The following is a 23,148-nucleotide window of genomic DNA, read 5'->3' on the forward strand; positions in this document are numbered from 1 at the left end:
TGTCTCATCACCCATTTCCCGCCAAGTACTTTTATGGCTCCATATTATTTTATGGCTTTATGATAAATTTTCAGGTATGTTTATATATCCATGTACTGGACAGCGTGACTCAGACCAATAAAGGTGGGCAGTTTTGCTGCTCATCCTTTGACATGCATCTGCCATGTATCCAGGATTCTCATCCTGCTTTGCAGCTGTTCAAAGATTCTCAATATGGTATATTTCAGTCCCTGTATAGCAAGCTCAACTAAAACATCTTTAATATACAACTAAAGCACATTTATCTCAATTGAATTTATCTACCTCCTTAAGAAAATAGCAATCTGTTGGTCAGTGCTGAATTGTGAGAAACTGACTTGTAACCTACCCCCAAGGTATCAGCATTATAAATGAGTTTATTTGCTCATAATAAATAGTTTGTTTTTGTTTTTGTTTTTGTGGTACGCGGGCCTCTCACTGTTGTGGCCTCTCCCGTTGCGGAGCACAGGCTCTGGACGCGCAGGCTCAGCGGCCATGGCTCACGGGCCCAGCTGCTCCGCGGCATGTGGGATCTTCCCAGACCGGGGCACGAACCCGTGTCCCCTGCATCGGCAGGCAGACTCTCAACCACTGCGCCACCAGGGAAGCCCCATAATAAATAGTTTGAAATGGCAAAATTTTATGTAAGATATTAGAAGAAGCATGGTCCTTCCTGGTCAAATTATTGATTAGTAGCCACAAGTTTTCTAGCATTGGTTCTGGAGGTGTAGGTGTGAGCACACATTAATTTTTAATAGACTCTAGTAAGGTGGACAAGCTTCTTTTCCCAGAGTAACTTGACATTACCTCTATTAACATTCTTGAAGTACTTCATCTGAGAAGAAGCATACATCCACTCATCAATGGAAATAAGGCCGATAAGGGGACAAAGTGAAAAAGAGTAGATGGGAGAAGCATGTTAATATGTATGTGACCTAGTGCTTCTCCTTTATTTTTATATTCATGTACCCAGTTCTGATTTATTTGCACTTCTTTATCTAGAATCATGACGCCTCAGGCCTGGAATAGCTTCCTCCTTGAACTAACATACCTGAGTATTATGTAGTCTTCACTTCTTTCATAATAAACCATCTTCACCCAAACAACCCGTCTGAATGCACTCTTTTTTTTTGTTTGCCCATGCTTGTGTAAATTAGATTGTAAGCTTAAGAAATTCTACACCCTTTTATTTAGACTGCACAACCCACAGCGATAAGATGCTAAGACGCTATTTGAAGTAAATTAGTTGTTAGAAAATATCAGTGAAAACAGTGTAGTGCAATTTCATATGTTTAAAAGCATACACAAGAATATATATTTACATTAAAAGGCATGTGCAATCTTTAATGTTTTCAGAAATACATTTTCTCCATTTTCTGCTTTTTTGTTCATGGGTACTATATCAACATGTTTTAATTCATAAGTACGAAGGTAAGGGATCTGAAAGCAAGACTGCAGCGTGAGCACTTTTTCTTCGCGATGCCAGAGCCGAGTCGGCAGAGAAGAAAGGAGGCTTGTAATGAGTCGTAAGTAGTTGTGATAAAAGACATCACAGGCAGTTTCCTGACAGAAGCCTGAGATTTAATCACCCGAAGCTGCTTTTGCAGCCGCTGCCGAGGCGCGTTGGCTTCGCCGTCAGGGAGCGGAATGCCTGTCAAGCCCGCAGTGAAGCAAACGAATAGCTGGCAACGCGCTGCCTGCGGACAACGGAAGATGCTCACACGCCGTTTCTTTCCCTTCCGCACATTTTGATCGTGTGTTGTGTTATCTACAGAAAATACCGAGCCTGTGTATCACTACAAAGGGACATCTGGGGGAAAAGTTTGCTATTAAATCTATGGAAAGGAGGAAAATGCTCCTTCAGGGTTTAAGCTGATGGTTAGAATCTTGCCCCTAAGTAAAGCAAAGATCTATATTGATCATACATCAAGAACTTTTAAGCTTTACAGGAATACAATTAAAATATTTTCAATGAGATATCATCTCACACTGGTCAGAATGGCCATCATCAAAAGAGTCCACAAACAATAAAGGCTAGAGAGGGTGTGGAGAAAAGGGAACCCTCTTGCACTGTTGGTGGGAATGTAAATTGATACGGCCACTATGGAGAACAGTATGGAGGTTCCTTAAAAAACTAAAAATAGAGCCACCATATGATGCAGCAATCCCACTCCTGGGCATATATCTGGAGAAAACCATAATTCAAAAAGAGTCATGTACCACAATGTTCATTGCAACTCTATTTACAATAGCCAGGACATGGAAGCAACCTAAGTGTCCATTGATAGATCAATGGATAAAGAAGATGTGGCACATATATGCAATGGAATATTACTCAGCCATAAAAAGGAATGAAATTGAGTTATTTGTAGTGAGGTAGGTGGACCTAGAGACTGTCATACAGAGTGAAGTAAGTCAGAAAGAGAAAAATAAATACTGTATGCTAATACATATATATGGAATCTAAAAAAAATGGTCGTGAAGAACCTAGTGGTAAGACAGGAATAAAGATGCAGACCTAATAGAGAATGGACTTGAGGACATGGAGAGGGGGAAGGGTAAGCTGGGACAAAGTGAGAGAGTGGCATGGACATATATACACTACAAATGTAAAATAGATAGCTAGTGGGAAGCAGCCGCATAGCACAGGGAGATCAGCTCGGTGCTTTGTGACCACCTAGAGGGGTGGTATAGGGAGGGAGGGAGGAAGATGCAAGAGGGAAGAGATATGGGGACATATGTATATGTATAACTGATTCACTGTGTTATAAAGCGGAAACTAACACACCATCGTAAATCAATTATACTCCAATAAAGATTTTTTTAAAAAATTTCATTTGGTAATGGAGAGGCGATGGTAAGAATTATATAGTCTATGCAACATTGTAATACTTCCAAATATAAGCAAGCCCTTAAGTCACACTGCTTGTGTGACCTTAAATAAGTAATTTCACCTCTTAGCTGGTTTCCCAGTCTAGAAAGTGGGAAAACAACCTCCCTCTCACTGCTTTATAGAAAAGTAAATTAGATCATCTATGTAAAGGCCCTAACATATGAAAGATACTTAAGACAAATGAGGTCCCCTTCCATTTCATAGAATTAAACCCCAGATTATCCATTCCTATACAGGGTCTCAACATCTATTTATTATAATCTTCAGAGTTGTTTGATAAGTACTTGCAGGATTCAGGTAATATATGAAAAACTGTGTGCTCCAGTGCTCGCCTCTGCTGGGAAAATGTGGCACTGGAGCCAGACAACAAAAGAGGGCAGAAGCAGGAGCCCATTTACAGCATTGGAAAGAAGGCCAATTAAATTTAGGATTTTCATTAATATCTCAGTTCATCTTGATAAATGCAGAATTATGTGAAATTTTCAGTATCTAGAATTACCAGAATGGTTATATTTTTTACTTTAAAGGTTTATAAAGTAAAATAATATTCATAATATTAGCTATCAGGCATGAGAATTACAATGTGCTCTGTATAATAGGTACTTTAATATGCTTTACTTTAATATACTATCTCACTTAATTTTCATAACTAAACTTTCACATATAGCTCTCTCTATATGACGTGTGTGTGTGTATTTGTGTGTGTATACATGCTTGCTCACTTGAGAGATGTTTTACTGAGCCAGAGAGTAAACCAGAGTATGTTTATTTTAAGAGTCCATGTTGTTTCTTTTACACTGTACTGCAGAAACATTATAAATTAGATTGAGTGTGGTGACTGAAAGCAGAATAATGCATTAAGCGTGTCTGTACCGATTTTGATACAGAAATTAATTGAGCCCCTCTCCTAGTTTAGTGTGAAAATTTGTTGCTATAGACTCATCTGTACTATCATATTCACAAGCACAAGGAAAATTCATTTATATATATCTAACCATGTACTGTCCTAAAAAAGATTTTCATTTCCATTTAAACATACAAAATCAGGCTATGAAAAACACCATGTTAAGATAGGTGGAAGTGGTACCTACAGAAATAGTCTGCAACTTTCCCAAGAAAGTAAAAGAATAATGATAATGCAGAAAGAAAACTTTTTCTACCCATAGCTGATGGATTTAGTTACATTTTATGTGGGCTGGGATTAAAGAAAGTAGAGTGAGATAAAGGAATTTTCTGTAGAATTTAATTGTTTTTCTACTAAACACACCATGAACAGGAACTGTAAAAGTTTGTCATCTGCTAAAATTTTCTCTTTCACTGAAGTATAATCCCAGATTTACAAGACATTATGTGCTAACCTGCTTGCTCAAAAATGTCATAAATCTAAGAAAGTGTATTCAGAGGAACAATGGTGCATATGGTAAAACTAAAGTGGTGCAGTAGCTCTGTGGTTGTCAAAAGCCACCCTCAAGAACTGGCAATGCTTAATTAAGTACAGACTGAAAACATCTGCATCTCGCCTCCTACTGCTTCCTATGACAGAATCAAAGAAAGGCCCATCTTCACAGAAAGGGTCTGTGAAAATGAAAGCTGGTATTTATGAATCAGGGATTGGCAAATAAGGTTTCATTAAAATGACACGAGTTAGGGTGTCCCTGCTTTTATCTATGAAGAATTAACTGTAGGGAATTACCTTCCTATTGCAATAAAACAAACTAGAAAAACTGGCAAATATATGAAAAAGAGATTTCATGCTTTGTCAACAGGAAGAAACTGAGAAAGAACTGAGAACTGAGAAAAAAAGAAAAGAAAAGAAAAAAGAACTGAGAAAACTAAAGCAAAGAATTGAGGGCCACATTTGCCCCACCTGACAATCTGGAGGCAATTTCTGAGCCATACGCTAGGAAGTAGAAACTGAACGTTATGTGATGGTCTTACTCTGTTGAGGAGACGGATTGGAGTTTCAGAAGGCATTTTTTCCTCTCATGTTTATACCCTTATAAACATGACTGCTCTTCTGGTCCTGAACAAGGTAGAGTATACACAGTCCACCTCACTTCTCCTAGTACTTATAACAAAAATGCTGGATAGCAAGATCTCATCTTTGTTTATGGCATGGATGGACCTTGAGGGTATTATGCTAAGTGAAATAAGTCAGATGGAGAAAGACAGATACTTTATGATTTCTCATATGTGGACTATGGAAAACAAACACAAACTCAAATAAATGAACAAACCAAATGAAAACAAACACGAAGATACAGAGGACAATGTAGTTGTTACCAAGGTGGAGTGGTGGAGGGAGGACAAATGGGTAAAGGGTGTCAACTGTATGGTGATGCATGGAAGCCAAATCTTTCATGGCGAGCACACTATAGGGTATTCAGAAGTAGAAATGTAATGTTGTACACGTGAAGTTCATAGAGTGTTGTAAACCAATGTTACCTCAGTAAAAGTGGATACAATTAATAAAGCAAGCGAAGTGACAGAAGACTCTGAAAGGTAGAGAAAAAAAGGAACCTGGACAGAGAACTTGGGACTTGAGATGCAACACAGTGGGGAGGACAGTTTTGTTTAGTTTTTGTTTGCCTCCAATTAAAGTAGAATTTCAGTCCTCCATAACTTCACCTATTATCTTTATCAATTCATATTATTTCTCTGTGATTTTTACACAAAGAATAACTCCTCACTAATCAAGGGGAGAGAAGAGGGCCCTGGTGCAGGGTATCCTAACGTAGAACATTATTGAATGGAACTTCAGTCAATGAACCTAAGAAAGCCCTCTAGGCCTCAAAGTGCATCAGTTTCATTTATAGCAAACATGCTGTCCAACTCAACAAAACTAAATAGAGTCCTTTTTTTCTCTACTCGCAGATTCACGCTGTAACACTATCCACCCTTCAAACACCCATTTCCCATAGTCAATAGTCAATAGTGATGCATCCCACACCAAGCTGCATGACCATGGATATGTAAAGCTTTTTAAATCCCATGACCCAGCTGGGTAGATAACATAGCAGTTCACCACAGATGGGAAAAGCCCAGGCCTGAGGACAAAACTCCCCCACTGAGGAAGTAGCAATGCTTAGGATGCTGACTCAGCCTCTTATGGGTAACGCACTATCCAAAGAAGATGATTGACTTTGGTGGAGGCCTAAATAAATTATGAGGGCACATTGCACATGATACTTACTGGAGCTATAATGTTGAGTTTCTGAACTGATTCCAGCTAGAGCCAACGTCTGTGGTGTACTTCAACATTACACTGTTTCCTTTGAGTTATTTTCAAATATAGTTCCAAAAACAGCATAAATGCTTGGGTTCTAAACACCAGAGAGAAAGTAGTATAGTATAAGGAGTCCTAAATTTACAGAAAGATTGCTGGGTTTTCATGCCAGGGTGGCAATTTCACATGCCATAATGACAGTAGTGGAAAATCATCAACCAGGGAAACAAAAACAAAAAACCCACACAGATGAGAACTTCATGTAGAATCACACTGGTCCTGATATCTTGTTTCTGACAGATGTTGGACCCTCTCATATGAGCTAGCTTTTTCATCTGTTGTGCGAAGGATGGCTCTATGGGACCCATGCAATCTCTGGTCAAGTGAAAGAAGGAATGAACATTGTGGAAGCCAGTATTGGTGCCCAGAATGCCAGCACCCACAGAAGGTCACCATTATTTCAACTCTACTGTGCCCACCCATGATTTCTGTATCCAGGAATAGCTCCTGCTGCCCTTGTTCTGCTCTCATCCCCTGTCACTTCTGCTTTTACTCATTGCCTTTCTTTAGCTTTCCTTTCCCCTGTCTCCTGCCTAAGTTTAGCTGGACTGCAAGGTCAACTTTATGACTGAAAATAAGAGAGATGATTTTTTAAAAAATTTGCTATGAAGGAGATGCACAAGAAGCAGAGGGCCGTGGGTGGGTGGCCTGAGATCCTAGTATCCAGGGGGCAGAGATCTGGGGAGAAGGGAAGTCCAGTAAACGTGAATGGAGCTCAGTGGTCAACGTTTGGCATTACAGGAGAACCAAAAAACGAAAGGAAAGAACCAGGCAAATTATGAGGGCAGAAAGCACTTAGTATAATCATGGCACTCAAAGACAAAACTATTCTTAGAAACAAGACAAAAGCCTTCTTCCCTGCTGTGGGACACAGCAAGCCTGGCAGAAAGAACACCTGAGTGCTGAAGTCAGTACCTGACTTATTGCAGAGCCTGGGGAGATTACCATCCTAATAACAGAGGTCTGAAGCACCCAGCTATGTAGATTGAACATCCAGGAGGAGGAATTAAAGGAAGTCAGTAAATCACAAGCATCCACTGAATATGCAGCAATTGATTTGTGTTTGTAATTGGATTGTACATTAGGATCTGGAAAATATACTTGCTTTTATGTAAGAGTAAACATATAATATGGCAAGAATATATAAGGGCCCTTGTTTTTATGACTTGATTCATAAAGTTCTATTTTGTCAGTATAGTTAGAAAAGAATGAATTATTCAATTGTATCTCTTTACTTTCACTGATTTAAACAGGAAATATCCATCTAAAGTCAAAGATCATGCCAGAAATCTGACAGTTTTCCAAAAGAATAAATCCTTAGAGAATTCATGGGAGTTATTCAATGCTCTTCTGAGCAAAGGATGCTGTGAACTGAAGAAAAGTTTCATTAACATCAGGAGTTTCATTTTTTTTTTAATTGTTTCTCTCCACGGAAATCTTTAGTAAAAGGCAAAAGATTTATGCGTTCTGAAGAGAAACCAGAGTATAGGAGTTTCATTTTTGCTTAAGTCGGTCATTCTTTCTATTCAGACAGAAGAAATCAGCATGCTCCTTTGTCCCCAAATGGAGAACTAATTGAGTTTTCTTTGAAAAATGACAGCAAAATTTGTTATTTAATTTTTCCTAAGCCCGTGTTTATTTTCAATTCCAATAAAATAATAATTTTGAACACCAAGAAAACTGAATCAAGTGGAACAGAGCGTCCCTGTAAGAACATCTACTGAGTCTCAGAGGATTTATTTGTGGACCAGATGGTAACACATCTCACGCTGACTCAGTGTTCACTTCTGATAAAACAAACTAAATTGTGAAAGTCAGAAACTGCCAAGGTTAGCTTAGCAACACTGCTAAACACGAGGAAGCAATCCTGATGCACCTGAGACACTGAGGGATTAGAAAAAAAAAACCACTCTTTTCACTTGTCATTTATCTCAGGAAAAGACTGAAATCTTATTGGGTTTGTTGAAGTCATAATTATTATTTGAAGGCTGAACTCTCTCTTATGAAACTCAAGTAATCTGATTGCATTGGAAAGGTATTAGACAAAAATCTTTTCTGAAATATACATATTTATACTTTAAATGTCAAAGGAGAAATGGGGAAATGTATGGCCATCAGGGCCCAAAATTAAATAGGAATAAATGAAATTGAATCAATATTAATTGTGTTTTCTCGATGTGAGGCACAGCAATAGGAATTTTGAAGGCTACTAAGACTATAAATCATAGTACCTGCTTTAGAAGCAGCTTATACTTTAATCTAGTAGAGAAAGGATATAAAACATCAAATTATAAATACCATACATGCTAGAAATTATAAATAATCTGTGTATAAAATGAAAGGGATAAGATGGGAAGTCCATGGTAAAGTACAAACAAAAGGTGCAGTCAATTCAGAAGTAAAGAAATTATTTGAACTGTGAGTATTTCAGAAAAAAACATTTTACAACAATGTAGAATTTGAACTGAGTCTCAGAGGATGGATGGTTGTAGTGGGGGGATCTTACTTTACACATTAGATGTGCAAAAAATGTATAATTAATTATGTTATTCACGTCAATGCAGTCCATCAGCTCCAGGCAATTACTGCTTCTGTGTCAAGTTTGCATAGAAGAATCTTTGCTTCTGGTGAAACCCTATTACCTAAGTTGTCTCCTCTTTGAGGTTTCCAGAAATCAGCTCATTACCCTCTGCTGTGTGGCCACCTATCCTGGGCCCCTCTAGGGAGTTAGTAGTGCTCACCTATATTCTTGTTACCTGCTAATCTCCTTTCCCTCCCACTCATGGGCTTCCTTTCTTTTTCTCTCCCCACCCACCCTGTTCTCCCTTTACTTCCCTTAATAAATAAAAATCCCTCTCAAGGTGTTTTGCCTTCTGGAAAAAAACAAAGCTAGGAAAACCTGTTCTATGACAAGTTTCTTCTTTCCCTCTGGGAAAATAAAATTTTCCTTAGTCAAGATTCTACATGCTTGGAAACCAGCTTAGAATAGTGAGGGGAAATTAAAAGCACAGCAAAATGTAAGCAATGTCTCAACAAATTATCCTGCAATTTGTGAGAAAAGGATGTGCTGGAAAGTCTATGTTGGGGAACAAATACCCAAAGGACTGACTTGGACAGTAAGGTTTGAGAGACAATGAACAAATTAGTCTAATATCTAGAGATGATCAATTTAAATAGAAAAGAGAATTAAAATAGGAAAATATTTTTATAAATATTTTAAATTAATATTAAAGTTAAGTTGGGCAAAATTTAACAAACATTACAAAATTTAAAGAATATAAGGATAAAGGATTTATGTATAGCACTTTAGCGAATTAAGATCATTAGAATTTTAGTAGAATGATTTAATCAAAGCAATGCTTTAATTATTGAAGATAAGAAAACAGACTAGATTGAGGAAGAGAAAGACAGAAAGAAGGAAGGGTGAGTAGACAGCCTACACAGAAATGAGGTATTTACTTTTTTAGCATATTTCATTTATGATAGTTGTGTGTCGAATGTGAAATCTTATTGTAAATTAAAGTGCCATTGAGTTGATTGGCAAAGTTAGGGGCAGTTAAGTTAACGAGAAAAGGGAGTGAGAAATTAAAAGAAAAAGATAACATTGAGAAGGAATTTAGAATGCAAGTGATGTCTTGGAATTAGTATGAAGAATATGAACAATTATTCATAAGAAAATTTAAAATATAAATGATATTGCAAATCATTCATTATTCTGAGAACTTCAAGAAACACGGAGGTCGTCACACTGAAACCCACTGTTTGGAGGAGACATTTGAAAAATGAACAAGGCAGAACAAAAAGCTCTCTTTAAATAAATTATGTCTCAAATGCCAATGCCATTGGAGTGTTGAATGATGACAGTGTTTCCACATTTTTATGCAAGATGCAAATCAATTGGGCAAAAATTAATTAACTTTAATTTAAAGAAGTCATTTGCTTTAATATTGTCAGAATAAGTCACATTTTGTTGTTGAAACTTTAGGAAGCAAGTGGGGTTTAGGAGATTGCATTAAAAAAGGAGTTTTAGAAGCCTAGTAGTAGAATTAGCACTTTTTCAAAGAAAAGACAATAAACTTTATATTCTGTACACCTAAATGTTAAGGGATCTTAAAATGTTCCTTATTATAATACTCATGTAGAAATTAAAACTTCATTTGCTTTCTAAACTTGGCATAATAAAGAGTTCTTAATTAATAGACAAATATATTGTGTAAGAATGACAGTCCAGAAGCTTTGCGTACCATTGTGGCTCTGCGACCACTCAACTCTGTGATCTTAGCTCTTACATCTTAGCTTCTTGGATCTTAGCCTCACTTCATAAGCCTTATTTATTAATTTCCAATATTCCAAAATAAAAACATTTAATCTAGAACCAAAGATCATAAGCCAGATATGATGGATCTTATAGTATGTTAGAGCTTCTACAACAAAATACCCAGACTGGGTAGCTTAAAAACAACAGAAATTTATATCTCACATTTGTGGAGGCTGGAAGTTCTAGATCAGGGTTCAAGCATGGTTGAGTGAGGGACGTCTTTTGGGTTGCTGACTTCTTCTATCCTCACATGGTTGAAGGGATGAGGGATCTCAGTGAGGTCTCTTTTATAAGAACACTAATCCTGTTCATTAGGGCTTTGCCCTCATGATCTAATCACCTCCCAAGGGCCCCACCTCCTAATACTATCACTCTTGGGGATTAGGGTCCAACATAGGAATTTTGGGGGAACACATTCAGATCATAAGACATGAAAAAAGTGATATCGTTTTGCCCATGGTGTTAATTTAAAAAAAATTCCAACACCAAAGAAAAATTTTCATGAAAATCTAGAGGTATAGCTCCTTTAGTTGTTATAGTTGTTTTACAATATTGTGTTAGTTTTAGGTGTACAGCACAGTGATTCTGTTATACTAGGTTGGCCAAAAAGTTCATTCAGGTTTTTCCATAGCTGTTAAGGAAAACCCAAACGAACTTTTTGGCCAACCCAATATATATTTATATATCACTGAATATATATATTCTCTTTTAGATTCTTTTCTGTTATAGATTATTACAAAATATTGAGTATAGTTCCCTGTGCTGTATAGTAAGTCCTTATTGGTTATCTATTTTATATATAGTAGTGTGTATATTATGTCAATCCCAAACTCCTAATTTATCCTTCCCCCTGCCTTTCCCCTTTGGTAATAAGTTTGTTTTCTATGTCTGTCAGTCTTTTTCTGTTTTGTAAGTAGTTTTATCTGTATCATTTTTTTTAGATTCCACATATAAGCGATCTCATGTTATTTTTCTTTCTCTGTCTGGCTTACTTCACTTAGTATGATAATCTGTAGGTCCACCCATGTTTCTGCAAATGGCATTATTTCATTCTTTTTTACGGCTGAGTAATATTCCATGGTATAAATATACCACATCTTCTTTATCCATTCATCTGTCAGTGGACATGTAGGTTTCTTCCATGTCTTGGCTATTGTAAATAGTTCTTCAGTGAACATTGGGGTGCATGTATCTTTTCAAATTATGGTTTTCTCTGGATATATGCCCAGAAGTAGTATTGCAGAGTCATATGGTAGCTCTATTTTTTGTTTTTTAAGGAACCTTCATACTGTTCTCCACAGTGGCTGAGCCAATTTACATTCCCAACAAGAGTGTAGGAAGGTTCCTTTTTCTCCACACCCTCTCCAGCATTTGTTATTTGTAGACTTTTTGATGATGGCCATTCTGACCAGAGTGAGATGATAGCTCATTGTTGTTTTGAGTTGCATTTCTCTAATAATTAGTGATGTTGAGCATCTTTTCATGTGTCCTTTGGCCATCTGTATGTCTTGTTTGGAGAAATGTCTATTTAGATCATTTGCCCATTTTTTAATTGTTTTTTGATTTGTTTTTTTGACACTGAGCTGTCTGAGCTGTTCGTATATTTTGGAAATTAATACCTAGTTGGTCACATCATTTTCAAATATTTTCTCCCGTTCTGTTGGTTGTCTTTTTGTTTTCTCTATGGTTTTCTTTGCTGTGCAAAAGTTTTAAGTTCAGTTAGGTCCCATTTGTTTGTTTTTGTTTTAATTTCCATTACTCTATGAGACAGATCCAAAAAAATATTGCTGCAATTTATGTCAAAGAGTGTTCTGCCTGTGTTTTACTCTAGGAGTTTTAAAAGTATCTGGTTTTACATTTAGGTCTTTAAGCCATTTTGAGTTTATTTTTGTGTATGGTATTAGAGAATGTTCTAATTTCATTCTTTTACATGTAGCTGTCCAGTTTTCCCAGCATCACTTGTTGAAGAGACTGTCTTTTCTCCATTGTATATTCTGGCCTCCTTTGTCATAGATTAATTGACCATAAGTGCATGGGTTTATTTCTGGGCTTTCTATCCTGTTCCATTGATCTATCTATATGTTTGTTTTTGTGACACTATCATACTGTTGCAGCTTTGTGGTATAGTCTGAAGTCAGGGAGCCTGATTCCTCCAGCTCCATTTTTCTTTCTCAAAATTGCTTTGGCTATTCAGGGTTTTCATGTTTCCATATAAATTTTAAAATTTTTTGTTCTAGTTCTGTGAAAAATGCCATTGGTAATTTGATAGGGATTGCACTGAATCTGTAGATTGCCTTGGGTAGTATAGTCATTTTGAACATTACTGATTCTTCCAGTCTAAGAACATGGTATATCTTTCCATCTGTTATTGTCATCTTCAATTTCTTTCATTAGCATTTTATAGTTTTCGGAGGACAGGTCTTTTGCCTCCTTAGGTAGGTTTATTCCTAAGTATTTCTTTTTGATGGAATGCTAAATTGGATTGTTTCCTAAATTTCTCTTTCTAATCTTTCATTGTTTGTGTATAGAAATGCAATAGATTTCTGTGTATTCATTTTGTATCCTTCAAATTTACTGAATTCATTGATGAGCTCTAGTAGTTTTCTGGTAGCATCTTTAGAATTTTCTATGTATAGTATCACAGCATCTACAAATAGTGACAGTTATACTTCTTTTTTTCCATTTTGGGTTCATTTTATTTCTCTTTCTCCTCCGATTGCCATGGTTAGGACTTCTAAAACTATGTTCAATAGAAGTGGTGAAAGTGGACATCCCTTTCTTGTTCCTGATCTTAGAGGAAATGCTTTCAGCTTTTCACCATTGAGTATGATGTTAGCTGTGGGTTTTCATATATGGCCTTTATTATGTTGAGGTAAGTTCCCTCTATGAGTCTTTCTGGAGGGTCTTTATCATAAATGGATATTGAATTTTATCAAAAGGTTTTTCTGCATCTATTGAAATAATCATATGGTTTTTATTCTTTAATTCGTTAATATGGTGTATCACACAGATTGATTTGCAGATATTGAAAAATCCTTGCATCCCTAGGGTAAATCCCACTTGATCATGGTATGATCCTTTTAATGTATTTTTGGATTCAGTTTTCTAGTATTTTGTTGATGATTTTTGCATCTATGTTCAACAGTGATATTGGCCCATAATTTTCTTTTCTTGTGGCATTTTTGTCTGGTTTTGGTATCAGGGTGATGGTGGCCTCATAGAATCAGTTTGGAACTGTTCCTTCCTCTGTAATTTTTGGAATAGTTTCAGGATGGGTATAACTGTCCTCTAAATGTTTGATAGAGTTTGCCTCTGAAGCTATCTTGTCCTGGACTTTTGTATGTCGGGAGTTTTTAAATTACAGTTTCAATTTCAGTACTGGTGATTGTTCTACTTATATTTTCTATTTCTTTCTGTTTCAGTCTTGGGAGATTATACCTTTCTAAGAATTTGTCCATTTCTTCTAAGTTGTCTATTTTATTGGCATGTAGTTGCTTAGTCTCTTATGGTCCTTTGTATTTCTGTGGTGTTGGTTTTAACTTCTTTTTTATTTCTAATTTTATTGATTTAGGCCCTCTCCCATTTTTCTTCATGAGTCTGACTAAATGTTTATTAAGTTTGTTTATCTTTTCAAAGAACCAACTTTTAGTTTCATTGATCTCTTCTATTGTTTTCTTCACTTCTATTTCATTTATTTCTGCTCTGATCTTTATGATTTCTTTCCTTCTACTAGGGTTTTATATGTTCTTCTCTCTTTGGTTGCTTTAGGTGTAAGGTGTAAGGTTAGGTTGTTTACTTGAGATTTTCTTGTTTCCTGAGGTAAGATTGTATTGCTACAGACTTCCCTCTTAGAACTGCTTTTGCTGTATCCCATAGGTTTTGGATCATAGTGTTTTCATTTTCATTTGTCTCTAGGTATTTTTTTATTTCCTCTTTGATTTCTCCAGTGATTCCTTGGTTGCTTAGAAGCACATTGTTTTGCCTCTACCTGTTTGTGTTTTTTGCATCAGAAAATATGCTTGATGTGATTTCAATTTTCTTAAATTTACCAAGGTTCACTTTGTGGCCCAGCATGTGATCTATCCTGGAGAATGTTCTATGTGTGCTTTAAAAGAATGTGTATTCTGATGCTTTTGGAGGGAATGCTCTATAAATATCAATTAAGTCCATCTGATCTAACTTGCCATTTAAGGTCTGTTTTTCCTTAGTGATTTTCTGTATGGACAATCTGTCCAGTGATATAAATGTGGTGTTTAAGTCCCCCACTATTATTGTGTTATTGTCAGTTTCTCCTTTTATATCTGTTATCATTTGCTCCTATATGGAGGTGCTCCTATGTTGAGTTCATATAAATTTACAATATCTAAATAATATATAGATTTAATAGAATTCTAATAGAAATTACAGTGGTTATTTTAGAACTTGAATAATTATGAAAAATATGAACATTCTTCAGGAAAAACAATAGGCAAAATAAATGAAAATTGTTTTGAAAAAATGAAATAGGAAAGTTTTTTTTACTATATGGTAGTCAAGCTTGTTATAAGGCATGGTAAGTGAAACAATGCTGTAGGGATGCATGAAAAGACACTCATATCAGACAAATGAGAAGCAGACCCTAATATGTATAAACATTTCACATATGATAAAGGAAATATCACAAGCCAGTAGAAAAGGAGTGGCATTTTCAATAAATTATATGTAGATCATTGGCATTTTGCGGGGTGAAACATACAAACAGGAAAGTGTCTCATCTCCCATCACCTATCAAAATTAATTCAAAATAGATAAAAGCAACATGAAATAAAAAATTAAGGAGCACCAGTATACATTATAAGGGAACATTTGGATGGGGTACATATAATAAACTTTAAATGAATTACAAAAAAGCATTAAAAAGGTAAAATTGTTACTTTATTCAAATGCACATAAGAATAATAGTAACAATATTAAGATAAAATCAATAGAATAAAATATAGCAAAATATTGGTTGATAATAAAAATATGTAGAATACTTGTGAAATTTGTAAGAAAAATTTCAAAAGGAATAAAACAAACTAATGTACAAGCAATCCATAGAAAACAAAATACAAACTAATTATTTTTAATCTTCAATAATATTCAGAGAAATACAAGTTAAATAGCATTTTTCACCCATAAAATGTTCTAAGATTTAAAGTCATCACATTCATAGATGGTATGGACAAGTAAAATGAACGTTCTATGAATATTAATTGGTTGAACTAACCTCAAAAACAAGTTTTAAATTATTTAGCAAACATTTTAAAGTATTCATCTCCTTTAATGCCACCATTCTAATTCTAGGAATCTATCCAAAGGAAATAATCAAAAATATGAAAAAATTTGTATATATAAGTATGCCATTTTGCTTATTACATTTTATGATGGCAAAATATTGGAAATAACCAATATTATACAGTATATATACATATATATATACATATATATATACTATATATAGTATATATAGTATATATATATTATATAGTATAGCACCATTCAATTATATTTTAAAAAATGTGTACAAATAGGAAAAATATCTGAATGAATCACATCAAAATGTTCATAGGATACTCCCTATAATGGGATGTTCAATGTTTCTAATATTATTAGAAATGTTTCTAATATAGTTCTATAAGTATCACATCACATTATAAGTATACATATTATGATGTATAATTCAGTATTTCTAATAAGATTATGGATTACTTTTATCTCATAAAAACAGTAAAAGTTACCTAAACTTGAAATAAATTTAGTTACATTTTATTTATTCATTTGAGAAAGGATTCAATAATTAAATACGAAAATTGATCTCCTGTTTGTTCTAAACAATTAAGAAGCCAAATTTCCAGAATATAAAAACATTGTATTTAGGTTTTTTCTGTTAAAAATTTTGGATTATTTATAATTTCTTTTCACAATCTCTTTAAATCAGAATAATTGAAGTCTTTTAATTTATATAATTCATATATTTAACAAGTTTGTTAATTTATGCATTTTTGTGTTTCACTATGTTTTAAATGAGGACAATAATTAGCTAACTGGAGTACAGGTAATTAATAATTTCCTTTCTGTTACAAAGCTGGTAAAAATAATTAAACTGAATTTATTGATCCAGCAAAAATTCCAAGCGTCTATATCTTTTTCTCTGTGTTTACAAATACCATTTTTTGAGCCATGCATTATCAAATTAGGTTAATGGTATATAACATTCTTTAAATCAAATAAATGGATCCTATACACTCTTATACTCTTCCTTGTTTATAAAACAGTTTTATATTTTCTTGTCCAAAGATAGGTTTTGAATCACAGATAAATATGAATCACAGCATACTTTTCTAGAAATGAAATATATTTTATTTAAATTTTGGAATAAATAAGTCTTTCAGCATTCACATTATTAACCTTTCATTACATGTGACCCTTAGCATGAACAAAGGAGAAATTCAAAGGACCTCCATAACCCTAAACTTCAAAGCATCAAGAAACAAACTTTACCCCAAAATTGTCTTGGAGACAAAAGTGCGGCATCACAATCTTTCTTCTGCTTCTTAGAAACATTTAATTTTTGCTTTGTCACTTTTTGATAAAATAGTAAACTATGATTCTCTAATTAAACCACAGGAGAGTATGTCTGTGAATTTATATGACAAATATTCTATTTATTTTTTATTGTTTTGTTCTACTAATTATTATTATTACTGATTCTGAAAAGCCATTCTCATTTCTAAAGTACTTAACACAAAGTTCATTAATAACAAGTTCATTATCTACCATATAAAATTATATACACAAGGAGAAATAAACATTTAGAGAAGTTCAGACACATATAGCATAAACTTGAAAATGAAATATGTCATTGGAAGATGTATATAGATACAACATTTGAACAAATAATATAAACAGAAGGTTGAAGCCTATAGTTACGGAATTCTATTCATAATCAAATCCAACTGAAGTTTCCCCAGGGCCACTAAGATCATGAATTATATTTCAGACATCAGACCATTGATAAACAGTGACAATATGTTAAAACAGATTTTCAGTGGATCAAGCCCTGGGAATCACCAAAGACTGATTCTAGGGGGATGAATGTGTCATGACAGAGCACTGTAATTCTTCTCCATCTAATAAGATAAAGGGCATACTCAAGAGTGCATAAATCTTTTTGTGGCTGTTTCATTTTTATTATATCTACTAGGATGGGAGTACCTTGGACAGTGTTTTTGTTAACCAAAGGAAATATTACAGTAGTTAAATAACAAAAGGGGATATTTATTTGACAAAAGCAGGGTATTGACTTATATTAAACTATGATCAAGAGCAAACTCCAATGGTTATTGGAATTAGAAAAATCAATAACAAGGTAGAAAATACATTAAAAAATGTACCCTCAGTAAATGCCTAATGTAGCATACACTGTGGCTGAGTAAACATAAAATTGTTTCACACTCTAGCTGTTCTAAATGTATCAAGAGTAATATTTTTATCAGATAATGTAACAGCATTGATAAATTCATTTATTTTCTCTGGGGGAAAAGTTTAAATTATATTCTCTGAATTCCATATACAGTCAAAGATCAGAAATTAATAGATTCTATGATAATTTATTTGGAACTGTAAATTAAGTACCTTTTGCCTTTCTTATTTTTCTTTTACTATACTTCTTGCTTTTGGATAGCATACTCATTGGAGATTTGTTTTGAAGCTATTACGATAACTAGAAGTAGATACACTGTAAAAAGTGTCCTATGTCTGATAAAGAGCTCACATAGATTGATTAGCACTTTAAAAAGGGTATTTGGAAAATCTACCATAACTATGTTGATTCTTTAACCTGTCCTGTGTACTTACAAATAATCGGCATTGTTTGTGTAAAAAATTCCATGATTCTTTTAAAAAATAATTATCCCCCCATCTGTTTACTTTTGACTTTCGGTACTGTAATAACTCTAGAATTATTTGTATTCTTAATATTTGTTTTATAAGCCAACATTTAAGCAGTGAAAAGAATACTTTGAAATATTGTTAGGAATATTCTATATTCAGATTTTAAATCTTTATTATTTTAATAAGAATTTTATCAGGTGATGGAAAAATTTTTTGCCTATATTGGAAGCCGAGAAATAAAATGCTTTTCTTCTGTACCAAAATCTTGTTCAAAGAAAACCTGATTCTATAATTATTGTAGTATTTTTTGCAGACCATAGGCTAACTTTGTGAGAACAACTCCTTCATCTTCATTATACATCTTTTTCCGAGGATAGATAGTAAGTACTAGCATACTTTTTATGGGAAGCTATTGTTGACAGCAAGTTTAAAAGCCAGGAGTGGGGCTTCCCTGGTGGCACAGTGGTTGAGAGTCCGCCTGCCGATGCAGGGGACACGGGTTCGTGCCCCGGTCTGGGAAGATCCCACATGCCGCGGAGCGACTGGGCCCGTGAGCCATGGATGCTGACCCTGGAGCGACTGGGCCCGTGAGCCATGGATGCTGACCCTGCGTGTCCGGAGCCTGTGCTCCGCAACGGGAGGGGCCACAACAGTAAGAGGCCCGTGTACCGCAAAAAAAGAAAAAAAAGCCAGGAGCAAGAGAAATCACATAGTACTAAATTATTCTGATATTTTGTGTCACCAGTGGTGCACTAAATATACAAGTAATGTTTTGTGGCTACATATCTTTACCATAAACAGACTATTATTGTACATAACTCCAGTTTATATGTGTTTAATTTAATAAACTATTTTGAAAGTTTTATGAAACAAATATTGCCCCAATGATAAGATATTTGAAGACTGCTGGAATGATTATAGCTGGAAGAAATTTAAAAGTGTGAAAGATATTACACCCTCATATTGTGGAATATACTGTGAGGCTATGCATGTATCTTGCTTCTGAAATATTTTCATACTAATTTGAGCATTCATCACTGGATCTTGCATTTAGCCATTATTACTGTGGTGTCCTAATGATGCTTTTCTAGCTCCCTTATTTGTTCTATATTTATTGATTAGAATTCTTCTGTGAGGATGATTTATCTCTTCTCCCTTATTTATTTATGTATTTATTTATTTAATCGTTTATATTAGTAGGGACTCATGGACGTTTATTTTATTTTTTGTCATTATCCAATACTATTGTTATTCTTTTCCTCACATTGTTTCCGGTTTAGCCATTGGAGGCTCTCCCAGTAGGCTCCGTTGTCCTTTTGCCCTACCTACCCCTTTGTGTCCTCCCTTCTCTTTTCCCACTGTCCCTGTCTCCCTCCCTCTCTTCCTGCCTTCCTTCTATCCTTCTTTTCTTTCTTTCTTTCAGTACTTTCTGTACTTGCTGGCACTACAAGATGTTTCAGGCATATCCTTTATTTCCCCTGCCAACAGCACAAGAGTCAGCAATTTTCCCAAAGATCTCTGATTCTTTTTATTCAATAATGGTATTTTGAAAGAAATATCTGGGTATGTGTATGTGTCCTTACCACTGGGGTATCACTGCTTCTAGACCCTCTCAGTCAACAGAGCTAGACACCACATATATGTATACTAGCTCACATACACACATACATTTAAACGTATACCTATCTCTGTATGTATTAAAAATAAACATACATTCATATTGATATGTCTGATTCTAATCCAGAACATTCGTGTCTATTCCAGCACTCCCAACTTGCTTATTTTATTGTACCTTATTGTAAAAGAGAAATCTGGCTCTCATCTATAATATTTTTTACCTATTAATTGAAACATACTATACATATAAAGTAGAATCAGAATTGCTAAATGGTAGCCCTGTGACAAATTTTCCAACTAGAGTACAATTTTCGTTCACAGTTCTTTATGTTTTTAGCCTTATAAGATCTGAGAAAACTTTAGCCTTATAAGATCTGAGAAAACGTTTCCAGAGTTGCGTAGTTTAGCTCATTTCTTCCCCACCCACTTCTGTGAGCTTACGTCATATATTTGCAATAGGGTTAGATTTGTCACAATCTGCATTCCATCCTGCCTTCCCTACATCCTGATTATTTTTTTTTTCAATTTGAATACAGTAAGTCACTGTTTATAGTGTATAGTTCTATGGGTTTTGTCTAAAGAATAGTGACACATCTACACAGTAATATAATGGGATAGTCCCATAACCCTACAAATTACATTTTGATGTCCCTTTGCATAGAAATATTCCCTTTCCCCCATCTCTTGGAAAGCCCTGATATATTTCCTTTTCCTACAATTCTGCCTTTTCCAGAAGACCACGTGAATGAAACAATATAATATGTAGCACTGCGGGTCTTTATAATTCTTGTCTAAAATTGCAAAGTTCAGGGAAGTTATACAAAAAGTAAACTGAACATCTAGGGTGCTGTACATGCAGGACATCATCTTGCCTATACCATCTGTTTTTGAACAGATTTTTCTTCCTCCCCTCATTCTATATATTTTATTTTTTCAACAAAGTTGCAATAGTCAGCATGTTGCAGGAAGTCAAGTTTCTGTTTGAAGTTTATGCTGTCTAGATGAGACTAGAGATGATGATAAATGGTATGAATAGGTTAATTTTTTTCCAAGAAATTTTATGCATCTTCTCAGAAATTAAGTCTCAAAACTAGAATTCATTCTTCAAAGTTTTGACAAAATTGGAAATTCTTCCCACTTTTGAAATTCTGATAGTCATGGATGATTTTCTACTAGTAGCAGAGGTCGCATTTTCTTATCTAATAGTTTGACTCAACCAGAGTTTAAGAGTTTGTAAGATAAGTCCTACTGAGTGATGGTAATATTCTCATTGAGGTAACTGAACAAATGAGCCAAGCTAGGGGGTGCTGCTCAGTTCATGAGGCTTCTTTGTATCTAATTGAACTAGAGGGCATGCTGGCTACAATGGTTTTGAAGAATGCCCTGTTCCTCCACACCCTTCTAAATACGGACCCTCGCCAAGTTCAGGCCTCCAAGTCTGTGGGGAATCCAGAGACCTGGGTCTGAGTGCCAGAAGAAAACCCATAACAGTGTTTCTGAGCTGTTAGCTTCCGGGGAAATAGATTGAGGATCATGTCTTTTTATCTAAGTAACTTCTTTCAGTTATTATTACTTTTTTCTGGTTGTAGATGTTACTTAGCACTATACTGGCTGTTGATATTTTCTTTTCTTAAGAACCATGTTCTTGGGACCTCCGTGGTGGTCCAGTGGTTGAGACTCCGTGCTTCCACTGCAGGGAGCACAGGTTTGATCCCTGGTTGGGGAACTAAGATCACACATGCCACGCGGCCAAAAAAGAACCATGTTCTATTCACAGTTTCAACTTCCTGTGTGTCAACCCCTCTTGACTGCCCCTCTGACCTTGGGGGTCTTTATGGTAATTGTAGCTTCCTGCCCTCTGGTGATTAAATACCACCTCCTGGCCTCCTGGCCAGGCCATCATCTTCATGGATATCAATGAGCCCAGCTCTGTGTTCACCTCTCCCGCTCTTAACTCATGTCTGTAGAGGAGAATCTCCAATAAACATCTTAGCGATGCTGAGTGTCCCTCTCACCAGTACATTCCTGATGGCCTTCATTGAATAGTGCTTTGTCTGGCCCTCTGGTAGAACACAATCTATTGGTGGGTGTTCTGGCCTCAAATTCACCCCAGCAGACTTAAGTGTTTTGGCCACCCTGATCGAGCACCCGCAGAGCTTCCTACCAGGTAAACTCACCTGGCTTCTGCCTGTAGGTGCTGATCCTTTCAATTCCTCTTTCCTCTCATATCAAGTGCAACATGTCCCCCGTCAGGTTATGGTGGGACCTATTCCTAGATAAGGGCCTAACAGCCAAAAGAGTAGGTGGGTGAAACTTCTGAGGTGGATACATGTTCACTTGAGGAAAAACTCTGCGGCATTTTCCAGTACAGAAGTGCTATCTCTTATTTAGAAACAGGTGGTGGTGGGCACCTTTCCAAGATCTGAGGGTCCAGGTGGTTTACAAAGCCAGTATCCTCGGGAGCAACCATCTACATATCAGCATCCATGTTACAGGGTCCCAAGTTTTTTTCCCTCCTGGTGCCCTAACGTTAGCGTAACAGACCTGCAGTGGCTAAGATTTAAACATCTCTGTGTGACTCTAACTTACAGGGTTCCCAAAGTTCCAGAACTAAGTTTTTGTATCTAATTGCCCTGACTTGGAGTAGATGAATAACTCTGAAATAATCCCCATTACCAGGAAAGCAGGATATTTCCACTGAACAGGTCAGGGTCATGCACATTGGAGTCACAGCAGGAGTTGGCATCACTTGAAGCACATGTGCAGACAGTGGGGGACGATTCCTTATTTCCAAGCAAAATCCAGGTACTGCTTCTATAAAAGGAAGGTAGTGCTAAGTAGCAAACCTACAAATATCAAAAGAAAGCATTACCATAGATTGATTCCTATTTATTAAAATATTTATACTTTCTGAGTTATTTGGAATCAAAATGAGCATTAAAAAAAAGAAAGAACCTTAATAAAACACCAATTTGGGGCAGCGAAACCTCATGTCTTAGATCCAAAAATGTTCTTTCACTTGCAGTCCTTCCACTTGTCTTCCAGAGCCTAGAACACCTGACTCTTCGGGAAACTGGAGAATGGAGGGAAGAGCCTCATTTA

This window comes from Grampus griseus (genome assembly GCF_964374135.1).
Source record: "Grampus griseus genome assembly, chromosome: 4".
Classification (NCBI taxonomy): Eukaryota; Metazoa; Chordata; class Mammalia; order Artiodactyla; family Delphinidae; genus Grampus; species Grampus griseus.